Raw genomic sequence first — 12795 nt, forward strand, 5'->3', positions numbered from 1 at the left:
TTCGCCCACCTCCAACACACTGCATCCACCTGGACACCCCGCACTGGCCTATTACCTGCCCTCGACCTCTTCATTTCCAACTGCCGTCGGGACATTAACTGCCTCAACCTGCCTACCTCCCTCCCCCACTCCAACCTCTCACCCTCACAATGCGTAGCCCTCCAATCCCTCTGCTTCAATCCCAACCTCACCATCAAGCCAGTAGATAAAGGGGGCACAGTGGTAGTCTGCCGCACTGACCTCTACACCGCTGAAGCCAAACATCAGCTCGAGGACACCTCTTCCTACTGCCCCCTCGACCATGACCCCACCCCCTATCACCAAACCATTATCTCCCAGACCATACAGAACCTCATCACCTCAGGAGATCTCCCACCCACAGCTTCCAACCTCATAGTCCGGGAACCCCACACTGCCCGGTTCTACCTCCTTCCCAAGATCCACAAGCCTGACCACCCTGGCCGACCCATTGTCTCAGCATGCTCCTGCCCCACTGAACTCATCTCGACCTACCTCGACACTGTCCTATCCCCCCTAGTCCAGGAACTCCCCACATATTTTCACCCACGCCCTCCACCTCCTCCAAGACTTCCGTTTCCCCGGCCCCCAATGCCTCATCTTCACCATGGATATCCAATACCTCTACACCTCCATCCGCCTTGACCATGGCCTCCAAGCCCTCCGTTTTTTCCTCTCCTGATGTCCCCAACAGTACCCTTCCACCGACACTCTCATTCGTTTGGCCGAACTGGTCATCACCCTTAACAATTTCTCCTTTGAATTCTCCCACTTCCTCCAGACCAAAGGGGTAGCCATGGGCACACGTATGGGCCCCAGCTATGCCTGTCTCTTTGTTGGCTATGTAGAACAGTTGATCTTCCGTAATTACACCGGCACCACTCCCCACCTCTTCCTCCGCTACATTGATGACTGCATTGGTGCCACCTCGTGCTCCCATGAGGAGGTTGAGCAATTCATCAACTTCACCAACACATTCCACCCTGACCTTAAATTTACCTGAACCATCTCTGACACCTCCCTCCCCTTCCTGGACCTCTCCATCTCCATTAATGATGACCCACTTGACACTGACATTTTTGACAAACCCACCGACTCCCACAGCTACCAGGATTACACCTCTTCCCACCATACCTCTTGCAAAAATGTCATCCCGTATTTCCAATTCCTCCGCCTCCATTGGATCTGCTCCCAGGAGGACCAGTTCTACCACAGAACACACCAGATGGGCTCCTTCTTTAGAAACCGCACTTTCCCTTCCCATGTGGTTAAAGATGCCCTCCAACGCATCTCGTCTACATCCCGCACCTCCGCCCTCAGACCCCACCCCTCCAACCGTAACAAGGACAGAACGCCCCTGGTGCTCACCTTCCACCTTACTAACCTTCGCATAAACCAAATCATCCGCCGATATTTCCGCCACCTCCAAACGGACCCCACCACCAGGGATATATTTCCCTCCCCACCCCTTTCTGCCTTCCGCAAAGACCGTTCCCTCCGTGACTACCTGGTCAGGATCACGCCCCCCTACAATCCACCCTCCCATCCTGGCACTTCCCCCTGCCACCGCAGGAACTGTAAAACCTGCGCCGACACCTTCTCCCTCACCTCTATCCAAGGTCCTAAAGGAACCTTCCACATCCATCAAAGTTTTACTTGCACATCCACTAATATCATTTATTGTATCTGTTGCTCCCGATGCGGTCTCCTCTACATTGGGGAGACTGGGCGCCTCCTAGCAGAGAGCGCTTTAAGGAACATCTCTGGGACACCCGCACCAATCAACCACACCGCCCCGTGGCCCAACATTTCAACTCCCCCTCCCACTCTGCCGAGGACATGGAGGTCCTGAGCCTCATTCACTGCCGCTCCCTCACCACCAGATGCCTGGAGGAAGAACGCCTCATCTTCCGCCTCAGAACACTTCAACCCCAGGGCATCAATGTGGACTTCAACAGTTTCCTCTTTTCCCCTTCCCACCTCACCCTAGTTCTAAACTTCCAGCTCAGCACTGTCCCCATGACTTGTCCGGACTTGTCCTACCTGCCTACCTCCTTTTCCACCTATCCACTCCCTGACCTATCACCTTCATCCCCTCCCCCACTCACCCATTGTACTCTATGCTACTTTCTCCCCACCCCCACCCTCCTCTAGCTTATCTCTTCACACTTCAGACTCACTGCCTTTATTCCTGATTAAGGGCTTTTGCCCGAAACGTCAATTTCAAAGCTCCTTGGATGCCGCCTGAACTGCTGTGCTCTTCCGGCACCAATATTCCAGAATCTGGTTTCCAGCATCTGCAGTCATTGTTTTTACCTCAGTGACACCTACATCCCATGAACAAATGAAGTAAAGGAAAACAGGATTTTCAATGTATTTTTTCTTTAAGTCTATCATGCACTCATCCCACACATTCTATCCTACCACTGGCGTCCGTCCATCTGTTTCACAAGTCTAACTAAAGAAAGTGTTGCTTAAATTTCTCATTTAAGTTTGACCCCTTTAACTTTAATTCAGGTCTCCTGCATCTATCTCCAACAGAGTTCTTGAGAAGATTTGTAGCTCAGTTTGTGGATGAAGTCGTGGATTCATTCGCCAAGTCAGTGTATTTTTCTGCAAACGTTTCATCGCTTCGCTAGGTGACACCATTCGTGCATCTTTGATAAGGTGTTGGTGGTCTGTCCCATCTCATAGTTCTCTGTCTCTGCTTGTTGGTACTTCCTGTTCTGCATTGGAGTGATTTGTCTACCGGGTCCAGTTCAATGTGTCTATTAATTGTGTTCTGGTTGGAGTGCCAGGCTGCAAGGTATCCTCTGGCGTGTCTCTGTTTCACCTGTGCTAGGATGGTTACATTGTCCCAGTTGAATTTGTGTCCTTCATTGTCTGTGTCGTTGTAAATGAGAGAATGCTGGTCGTGTCTGGCAATGGCAAGTTGATGTTCATGCACTTGTATGGTCAGTTTTCTTCCTGTTTGTCCAATGTAGGGTTTTTCACAGTCTTTGCAGGGTATCTTGTAGATAACGTTTGTCCTTTTGGATATGGGTGTCGGGTCTGTAACCTTTGTGAGGAGCTGGTGGAAGGTGTTTTTCTTCCATGTCTGTTTTGTCTCGGATGGTTACATCGTCCCAGTTGAATTAGTGTCCTTAGTTGTCTGCGTGGTTGGAAATGAGAGTGTGCTGGTTGTGCATGGCGGCGAGCTGATGTTCATGCACTCATATGGTCAGTTTTCTTCCTGTTTGTCCCATGTAGATCTTCCAGCAGCTCCTCACAAAGGTTAAGGACCCAACACTCACATCCAACAAGGTAAACATTATCTACAAGATGCCCTGCAATGACTGTGAAAAACACTACACTGCACAAACAGGAAGAAAACTGAGGTGAAACAGAGACATGCCAGAGAATTCCTTGAAGTATGGCACTCCAAATGGAATTCAGTCAAGAGACACATTGAATTGGACCCTGTACACAACTCTCTCAGATACAGAGCTGCAAGTACCAACAAGCAGAGACACATTAACATCAGGCAGGACAGACCACCAACATCTTATCAAAGACGCACAATGATGTCACCTAGCGAGGCAATGAAACGTTTGCAGAAAAACACACTGGCTCAGCAAACAAATCCATGACTACATCTTTCTCCAATGGTTTTCTTGAATCTAAATTCTCTATTCTTTACAAATTTTCGAAAAGGTGTTGCAGTGCCAGTGCCCCTAACTCTGGACCAGAAGGCCTGAATTCAAACCCCACCTGTGGCATAGATGGGCCATAATAATGCCTGAATAGGGTGATTCAAAATATCTAAAAAATCTCTTTATTGAAGGGTACTGATACAAGGTCATTAACTTGAAATATCGGGGGCAATTTTAACTTAACCACTCAGTGTGAAACCAGGGAGTACAACATTGATTTTACTCCTCACTCAGACTACTTCAGTGGACCATAAAAGTGTGTAGGACATGAAGCCAACTTGGCACCGATCCACTTAGTCTTCCAATGGATTAAGTTAAAATGGACCCCAGTACAGTTTTTGTTCTGCTGAATGTTTCCAGTGTTTTTGGCCTTTATGATTTCTGCATTCACCTTTAGTTTAACCTTACATCATCCTAGTTCATTGTAAAGAATTAATATTGGATGATCAATCTACATAGTTCATCTATTAAGTTCAGGTATTAACCTCATTGTCCATCTCTGGATACCCTTTAAGAATCCTATGGTGTTTCCTGTAATGCTGAGCAGGGTACATGACAGTGATATTAAGATTTATATTTGATCATGTCTGGGTATATTCATATGTATCTATATCCATTTAGTCATCTATTATTTACCTCCACAATTAAACATATTTTTATAAATTTAATTGCTGCAATAATAATGGCAGGGAGGTTTAAGCAAAGATTTCTGTGTTGTATGGTCACTTTGTATGGATATACAAAGCAGAAAATATTGCAAAGGTCTGAAGTGAAATTAGTAACTTAGCACTAAACTGTATTGAAAAGTGGAGGATATAGTCAGTAAGGATACATGTGCCTGCTAAACACTAGAATGAAGGACCATAGACACCACATGTAGAAGGGTGGTTAGAAGGAGTGGAAGACACCCTTAAACTGTATTTGGAGACAGTTTAATCCATTATTGAGGGAATTCTGTTCCAAAAAAAAACTGCCCACTTATTCCCAATAAACTCTCTCACAAATTCAGTTAACTGCTTTGTTATCACTCTCTCAAATTTGCTAAATTCATTTAAAGATTCCACACAATAATGGTTGGTGAATAATTATTTGTTTTCAAAGGCACAATGTAAATCACAGTCAGATGGATATCATCATGAGGCATGTACATGGAATGTTGCAGTGATAAAACTGGCTCATTCATCTCTGGGCACTTTTGTCTTCCAAACAAAACTTTGCCAAAATTTTTATGTGAAGGCAGCAAAAGTCTATAATCCTAGTTGAATGCAGGTTGGCAAGCAAGTAGCTGGAAAGAGGTGTTTAAGTTTACATTGCCTAAGTTTTCATTCTATCTTGTTTTGTATTTTACAGTGGCAGGGGGAGGAAGATGGGGAGAGTTTGATGGCCCCCTCCATAATAAGGGGACCAAGAGATTGATGATATTGTGTGGGGGACCTGCCTCATTAGGTGAGGCGATGGCAATGTGGTATTATTACTAGACTATAATCTAGAAGCTCAGCTCATGCCCCAGGAATCGAGGTTCAAATCCTGCTACAACAGACAGTGGAATTTGAATTTATAGTGAGATTAGAAAAACAGATGAGGATAATTCTGTAATTAAAAAAAGCAAGCCAACTAGAAAAGGTAGACAAGAGCAAGTCAGTGAAGAACTCTGAAGAATTAAACTGCATTTATTTCAATTTAAGGGGTCTTACAGGTAAGGCTGATGAACTCAGGGTATGTATGGGAACATGGGACTGGGACCTCACAACTATTACAGAAACATACATGAGGGAGGACTGGCAGCTCAATATTCTGGAGATGCTATAGGAAGGCTAGAAAGGGAGGCAAGAGATGAGGGGGAGCAGTGTTTTTGATTAAGGAAAACATTATTGCCACATAGAAAGAATATTTCTAAAGGATCGTCCAGTGAAGCTAAATGGGTGAAACTGAGACATAAAAAGTGGATGATAACCTTGATGGGATTCTACTAAAGGGTCCTCAACAGTCAGTAGAAAATTGAGGAACAAGTATGTAGAGAGATCTCACATGTCTGTAAGAGTAATAATGTTGTAATGGTAGGGGATTTTATCTTTCAAAATATTGACTGGGTCTGCCATAGTGTTACGGGCTTAGATGGTGAGGAATTTGTTAAATGTTTTCAAGAACTTTTTTAAAATCAAAATGGAGATGTACCTACTAGAGGAGGAGCAAAACATGATTTTTTTCTTGGGAAATAAGACAGGGAAAGTAATTAAAGTGTTAGTGGGGGAGCACTTTGGGACCAGTGACCATAATTCTATTAGTTTTAAAATAGTGATGGATAAGGATATGACTTGTACAAAATTTAAAATTCCTAATTGGGGTAAGTCAAATTTTCATGGTATGAGACAGAAACTTTCAAAAATTGATTGGAGTAGACTGTTTGCAGTTAAAGGAATGAATGGCAAATGGGAGGCTTTCAAAAGTGAGATCAGAAGAGTTCAGAGGCATTATGTTCCCATTACAGCGAAGGATAAGGCGAGTAAGATTAGAGGACAATGGATAAATGAATATATTGAGGTTCTAGTCAAGGATAAGAAGGAGTCATATATTAAATACAGATAACTAGGATCAAGTGAATCTCTTGAAGAGTATAAGGACTATGGGGCATTCTTAAGAGGGAAATCAGGAAGGTAAAAAAAGTGATATGAGAAAGACTTGGCAGATAAAGTTAAGGATAATCCAAAGAGACAAGTACATAAAGAGCAAAAGAGCAACTAGGGACAGAATAGGACCCCCAAAGAGCTATGAAGTGTTATGGACCAGGCTAGACCCCTCAAAACATTTCAAGAAGGTAGCCCAGACCCTAACTTTGCTAATTGTTTTAAACAGGTGTAACACGGATATTCCAGGAGTGATGCAGCTGGCCCAACCACTTAGTTTTAAACAAAACAATTTATTTACAAGATGACCAAATGAAACACAAATAAAAGAGAACAGAATGCAGAATGATTTAACCCATCCGAAAACCCAATAGGTCATCCTAACTTAATGATACTGTTCGAAATACTTGCAACAATCCCCATAAACATCCCTTGGCACAAGTGGTAAAATCAAATACAGGGTCTTACAGGAGGGAGAAGGGGGATCAACATGGACCTTCTTCTTTGGGTCTAGCAGCTTCCAAACACTACAGCTAAAAAACCAAACCAAACCAGAGAAAGGTTGAGCTGGGAGAACTCAAAAGGGTACAACCTTTTCATTGTACAATTTTTTTTTAACTTGAAAGCCCTCTGCAGTATCTGTTAGGAATAAACAAATTGGCCCTAAAACCTTCAACCCCAGACTTTTCGAAGTTTGTGTCATTTACGAGCTCTTTGAAATAAAAATCCCAAGGACAGCATAACCCTGCTAAAGGAGCAGCTTCATCACAGAAATCATCTATGCATGGAACCACAGGAGATGGGAGCCATTCTAAACTAATATTTCACATTAGCTTTTACTGTAGAAAAAGAAATGGAGGCGAGGGTACTCGATAAGTAAATACTGAAGTCTTGCAAACAGTCCACATTACAAAAAAGGTGGCGCTGGCGATCTTAAAAAACATAAAGGTGGATAAATCTCCAGGAGCTGATCAAGTGTATTCCAGGACATTGTGGGAAGTCAGGGGAGATATTGCAGTACTCATAGCAGAGATATTTGTATCATCTACAGGTGAGGTGCTGGAAAACTGGAGAATGGCTGAGTTGTGCCTTTATTTAAGAAAGGCTGTAAGAAGAAGCCAAGGAACTATAGACCAGTGAGTCTGACATCAGTGGTGAGTAAGTTGTTGAAGGGGATTCTGAGAGTTGGGATTTACATGCACTTGGAAAGGCAAGGACTGATTAGGGATTATCAGTATGGCTTTGCGCTGGAGAAATTGTGTCTCACAAACTTGATTGAGATATTTGAGAGCGTAACCAAAATGATCGTTGAGGGCAAAATAATAGATGTTGTATACATGGACTTTAGTAAAGTCTTTGGCAAGGTTCCACTGGGTAAACTAATTAGTAAAGTTAAATCACAAAGGATTCAGGGAGAGCTTGCCAATTGGATATAAAATTGTCTTGACAGATAGTGACATTGGGGGAACCATTTCAAATGAACTTGCATCTCCTCAAGAGCAGTTGGGAATGGGCAATAGATGCTAGCCTTGGTTACAAAATCCAAACTATGAACAATGTTTTTTTGCTTAATTTATAGCCCTTTCAAAGGGCAGTGTAACAAAAATCAAATATTTTATGGGAAATTATGAAATTTTAATTAGCACAATATTTCAAGGGTAAATGATCCATGCTGTTGGATCTTTTACATGCACTGGTCGTGGATGTAAGTTTACCTGCGTGTTACCTCTCCAGGGACATCAGAGTACATGGATAGCCACAGATGAAACCCAGACAGCCAAACTGAATGACCCCCTTAGCTGCCCACTGCCTGGACCTGTTGATGACCACATTGGCCAAGTCCAGGACTAGTTTAATAAGGATGTTCTCTAATTTACTCACCCCACTGTGCATCAGCTAGTCAAACAGGAAGCTGAGGGGCAACCTAGCTCTCAATGCCGGCAAGACCAAAGAACTCATTATTGACTTTCAGTGGGATGTAACACATGCCTCCCTACACATTAACACCACAGAGGTGGAACAAGTGGAGAGTGTCAAGCTCCTGGGAGTGGGCATCAACAACAAGTTTCCTTGGACTCTTCATGTGGATGCACTAGTTACAAAGACCCAACAACGTGTCTTCTTCCTCAGGCAGCTGAGAAAATTTGGCATGACAGCAAATACCCTTGCCAACTTTTATAGGTGTGCCATCAAGAGCATTCTGTCTGGATGTATCACTACCTGGTATGGTAACTGTACCATTCAAGATCAGAGACAATTACAGAGAGTGGTCAACCAGGCCCGGACAATCACAAAAGCCAACCTCCCATCTATAGAATCCATCTACCAGGTTCACGGTCAAGGAAAGATCGCCAGTATTCTCAAAGATCCATCCTACCCTGGCAATGTTTTTCTACAACCTCTACCACCGGGGAGAAGGTATACAAGCCTGAAAACACGCACCAGCCTGTTTTGAAACAGTTTCTACCCTGCTGTTGTTAGAATACTGAATGGACTCTCAAACTCTTAGCATTCGCCCGTACCCGTGTTTTTATTTTTGCCACTGTTTACCTATTATTTACTTATCTATGCTATTTAACTATGTGACCGGCTTGTTGTGCTCGCAAGACAAAGCTTTTCACTGGGCCTCAGTACACATGGCAATAAATTAAATTCAATTCAATTCAACTTTTTCACATAGAAGGTGGCTCATATGTGGAATGAACTGCCAGAATGGGAAAGTGGTAGATGTAGGGACAGTTACAACATTTAAAGACATTTGTGTAGGTACATGTTCTGTGGAAGGGTCACTAGACCCGAAATGTTAACTCTGATTTTTCTCCACAGATGCTTCTCCAGCGATTTCTGATTTTATTTCTGATTTACAGCAGCCACAGTTCTTTTGGTTTTTAATAGGACAGGTAGATGAATAGGAAATGTTTAGAGGGATATGGGCCAAACTTAGGCAAATGAGAAACCTGGATGAGTTGGACCAAAGGGTCTGTTTTTGTGTTGTATGACTCTGACCCTATGACAGTAGGAAACGGGATGGGGGGGTTTGTTTTGACTAGAGGCATGTGACCAGCAGTGTTCTACAGGAATCGATACTGGGTCCGCTGACTCACAAAGGCTTTAAAGGCAACGGCTTCAAGTTCCGCTTTTAGTGCTCTTCAGAGAGATTTAAGGTAGCATATAATTTGAAACACAGTTTCTTCCTAACAGTAAACGTTAGGACTTGCACTTGTTCTGGTTTGCTCGATGAACCTGTAGTTATTACATAATTGCGCCATCGCACATGAAAGAATTCCCAGTTTTGCCTCATAGCTTTACTCATGTAAGCAGGAGCTGTTAGGAAAGCTGTAGTTATTTTATCTTAAGTTGTGTTTCCACTGTGATTATCAACTTTTCAAAATTTTTCAGTGGCAGTTCACAGCTCTACAGATGTGCTTTTGGTTTCAGCTCTGAACCCTCACCACAATGCCTTTTTAAAAAAAAATCATGTTTCAAGTGTACTATAGCAGACTGGAACAGACATTTGTACAACTGTATTTTAACAATCTCCAAAAAAAAGTCAATCTTTTCCCTTTACACGTTCTGCAAATTCTTTATCTTGCTGTTTACAAATCCATGACAACTAGCCCTCATTAACTCAAATTCATGATCATACACTTAATCTTTCTGTGTGTCCATTACTTTCATCCATTATTAAAGACATACAGAGGGTTAAATGATCAGGAAGCACCACCATGAGGAAATTCTATGGGAAATTAGTGGATCGCCAATGAAATCTTTCTTAACCAGCTGATAACTAAGATAAAATTACAAAGAAATACATGGAAACGGAAACAGACACATGGCATGACTGGTATTTAAACTCAACTTTAGTTGCCTCTTCCTAAATTGACTCATATCTATCTGTTCCCATCTCCGTTGTGCATGCAAGATGAAGTGATCCACAATTTACTGATATATCCCTCTCTCCTTTACTTGAGAATGAATATAATGTTTTCCAATTGCCTTTGGAACAGTTCCCATTTGCAAAGGTCTACAAGACAATTCATATCTGATTCAGTGTCAATATTTTAAGTAGTTAATGGAAGTAATTTTCTCATCCAATCATTCTATATATTCTAAATATTTTAGAAGAGGAGCATTCATGATGGTGGTGAGAGGGGGCAGGGGAATGGTGGTAAATGAATTACTCCTTAGGAGGGCCAGACCAGACACGATAGACCCAAATGGTCTTCTTCTGCTATCTCTGATCCTGAATATGTATCCTTATTATCAGTGCATCCTTGTCAAGGTTTCATGATCCAAGGATTTCCTAAATTAGCTGTGTTATTTCATAACTCTCTTTGCATTGGTAGAATACCAAGTAGACTTTTAAAGCCAAAGTAAATTATACTTTTATTTACAGCTTGATAGAATCAGTTCATATATTCAATAAAAAATATCAGATTCAAATATATTATAAATAACAAAAAACTATTTTCTCATAATTTCTTTGAAATATGGCACAGTATTTGGATTAATAAATTTTGCCTATGTTCATATTAATTTATTGATATATCTTATATTATGTATGAAAAGTTCCTTGGGAATGTTTTTTCTAAAATGTAATGAAAAGCCATTTGCATGAGTTGCTATCAGACTGAGCTCAGAAAGAACTGCTAAACTGAAAACTGTCACAGTTTAAACTATGAATGCACCTGAAACATTGTGGGTCAAAATTCTCCAACTTTTAAACATAGAAACATAGAAAACTGAAACCAAAATCAAGTTTGGGCGGCATGGTGGCACTGTGGTTAGCACTGCTGCCTCACAGCGCCAGAGACCCGGGTTCAATTCCCGCCTCAGGCGACTCTCTGTGTGGAGTTTGCACGTTCTCCCGTGTCTGTGTGGGTGTGCTCCGGTTTCCTCCCACAATCCAAAAAAAATGTGCAGGTTAGGTGAATTGACCATGCTAAATTGTCCGTAGTGTTAGGTGAAGGGGTAAATGTAGGAGTATGGGTCTGGGTGGTATACGCTTCGGTGGGTCGGTGTGGACTTGTTGGGCCGAAGGGCCTGTTTCCACACTGTAAGTAATCTAATATAAAAAAAATAGGAGCAGGAGTAGGCCAATCAGCCCTGCTCCATTATTCGTTATGATCATGGCTGATCACCCAGCTCAATAGCTCCCATATCGTTTGGTTCTTTTAGCCTCAAGTACTAAATCAAATTCTTTCTTGAACTCATACAATATTTTGGCCTTGATTGTTTGCTATGGTAGTGAATTCCCCAGGCTCACCACTCTCTGGAGGAAGAAATCGCTCCTCATCACCATACTAAATGCTTTACTCTGTATCATTAGTCACATTGTTTGGAAATCCTTTGAAGAAAACATATCAAACTTAAAAATGTAACAAATTAAGTTATGAATAATTATGACATTTAAATTAATACAATATTCAAGAGAATCTCAAACCCTAAATTTAACCTGCACAAACTCAGGATAGGCTAGTGTCTCAGAGGTTGCACTGGAAGATTTTGTAACATGTGGTGACATGGGTGTGGGATTTGCTTTTGCAGTTTAACCTAGCCCCTAGTTCTCCTGTGACTAGTGGTTTACTAGCTTCCAAAAAAATCTCAAGGTTAAAGTAGTAGGCAACACGTAACAGCTACACAAATGTAGCAGCATCTGCCCAAATGCCTTTTTAACAGGCCATTCCTGAGTGGGCTATAATTCCCTTTGTAATGTATTTCAAATTATTTCCTATCAAAATGTTACAGTCAGTCTTTATGATAAATATTACCTGAAGGTGTATCTTTCCTTACACCAAGCTAGGCATTAGCAATTCATCCACCACCATCATAATTAAACAAGCCAATCTATAAATTGACAACATTTATACAAAAATCCTTCTGAATAATAATACTTCCCAGGCTCAGCAACAGTGATCCACATACAGTTGCCAAAAAATAATCAAGACTACATATACTAGCTCAAGAGAAATATGGTAATGATAATCAATATGTTATTATCTATTGTGGCTCATAGAAGTGTCTGAGGTATGTATATATGTGCATAACTTGTCTTTACCATATTTATATCTTGAAAATATTCTTTCATGAGACACGAGCATCGCCGTCAAGGTCAACTTCTGTTGATCATCTCTAATTGCCCTGAAACTGAGTAACCAACTAGGGCATTTCAGAGGGCAGTTAAGAGTCAGCTACACCAGTGGAGTCATCTGGTCTAGTAAGGATATCAGATTTCCTTCCCTCAGGATATTAGTGAACTAAATAGCCTTTTACAACAATTCCTTGGATATAATTACTCAGACTAGCTTCCAATTCGAGATTTTTAAATTAACTCATATTAAATTCCACCAACTGCTACAGTGGCGAATGAATCTAAACCCATAGGACATTAATCTGGAATGCCTAATCCAGTTACATTCATTTACACTACCACCTCCCTTTGTATTGATAGGGGTGCTCTT

General features: G+C 41.8%; 1 protein-coding gene across 10 annotated transcripts in view; it reads right to left on the bottom strand.

Moving 5' to 3' along the window:
- The window catches only part of LOC140477201 (coiled-coil domain-containing protein 102A-like), a 570837-nt gene that overhangs the window by 429188 nt on the left and 128854 nt on the right, over positions 1-12795 (bottom strand). The window lies entirely within an intron of this gene.

The sequence above is a fragment of the Chiloscyllium punctatum genome, chromosome 5, assembly GCF_047496795.1.
Source record: "Chiloscyllium punctatum isolate Juve2018m chromosome 5, sChiPun1.3, whole genome shotgun sequence".
NCBI lineage: Eukaryota > Metazoa > Chordata > Chondrichthyes > Orectolobiformes > Hemiscylliidae > Chiloscyllium > Chiloscyllium punctatum.